General features: G+C 45.6%; 1 long non-coding RNA gene across 1 annotated transcript; it reads right to left on the bottom strand.

The window, feature by feature from the left end:
• On the bottom strand, positions 1–843 carry LOC120866601. The gene is made up of 2 exons (XR_005721713.1): positions 474–843; positions 1–139 (listed from the first exon to the last, which is right to left on the bottom strand). It is a non-coding gene; the product is annotated as an uncharacterized LOC120866601 (long non-coding RNA).
• Between the last annotated feature and the right edge of the window lie 648 nt (positions 844–1,491).

Genomic DNA, 1,491 nt, shown 5'->3' with positions numbered 1-1,491 from the left:
TAAGTTAAGAAGTGATTTATTCATTAACATGCTATCGTCATGTCAACCAAGAAACGAAGCTGGGACGTCCCTGGCAGTCCAGTGGTTAAGACTCCATGCTCCCAGCACTGGGCTGTAGTTTCGATCCCTTATCAGGAGACTAAGATCCAGAATTAAAAATAAATAAAAATAAAAAGAAATAAGTTTTAAAATAAAAACCTTAATAAGAAAATTTTAATAAAATAACTATTAAACATAAAATTAATGAATAAACAAACAAAATTTTAAAACTTCATTTTTTAAAAAAATGAAGCCTGATCTCTCAATGGGAGGAGCCCCCAAAAACCTGGACCATCTTTAATCTGCCCCATCGAGAAATAGGGAGCTGGTGAAGGGCTTCTTTTTTCTTTTTTGGACTATGGGATTTCTTAAAAACATTTTTAATGTGGAAGAACACAAAAAAGGGCATTAGAAATCATCCCCAAGTCCACTACTTGGAAACGACGCCGTAACATCGTGAAGAATTCCCTTTCGACACTTTTGAAGCACCACCTTCCCAGACTCTTCATATTTCCTCACTTTTCCACAGAAGGACTTTAAATAGGAAAGAGACATTATTAAATTTGCATGTCGAAACATTACTTCGGCCTCAGCCCAGGGAAACAGTCTGGCAGGCAGACAAACCAGGCAGCTATTGCTGTGATGGCACAACAGCCTGCAAAGACTCCGCTGCAGAAGGGGGTGGCATTAGCTGTTCCGGGAGCCTCTCCACACTTAGGTTTTTGGACAATTCACAGCTTCCCAGGTGGCTCAGTGGTAAAGAATCCACATGCAATGCAGGAGAAGCAGGTTCGATCCCTAGGAAGATCCCCTGGAGGAGGAAATGGCAACCCACTGCAGTATGTTTACCTGGAGAATCCCACGGACAGAGGAGCCTGGTGGGCTGCAGTCTGGGGGCCACAAAGAGTCAGACATGACTGAGAGACTAAACAGCAGTGGACAATTTAACTTTTAACAATACTACATAAACGGCTTTGCAGATGCAACTAGCACAAGGCCAGTCCAGAAACAGGCTGGAGAAAGAGACCCTTGAATGTATTCCTCACTCACACTACAAATCTACCCCAGAAAGCCTGCAATTCCGTTCTGTCTTATCTTCACATCAGATCTCAGGTTTTAAATGTGGCCTCTGTCCAGAATATCATGGCAGAGGGAAAAAACTAGCTCTTCAAGCTTCCCTAGAGGAGGGACCCAGAGCGGTTCCTCGTGCGTTTCACTGGTCCAAGCACAGCTTGGGTCAAGTTGGAAACGGAGCCAAGAAGACTCAGGCCAGCCTGAGGGCCCCTGTGATCTGGTCTCTGTCGGCCCCAGATCTTAGCCCTTCTGCTTCGTGCCCACATATCCTCGGGCCACTCGGAAGCCTTGCTGTTGTTCAAACAATACAGACCCACGCCCACGTCAGGACTGGCTGTCCCTTCCGCTGACTCCCCCACAGCCTCTGGGCTCCAGCCC

Source organism: Oryx dammah, unplaced genomic scaffold (genome assembly GCF_014754425.2).
Source record: "Oryx dammah isolate SB20612 unplaced genomic scaffold, SCBI_Odam_1.1 HiC_scaffold_8, whole genome shotgun sequence".
Taxonomy (NCBI): domain Eukaryota; kingdom Metazoa; phylum Chordata; class Mammalia; order Artiodactyla; family Bovidae; genus Oryx; species Oryx dammah.
The sequence above is the reverse complement of the archived record's forward strand: the minus strand, read 5'-3'. Positions and strand labels throughout refer to the sequence as shown.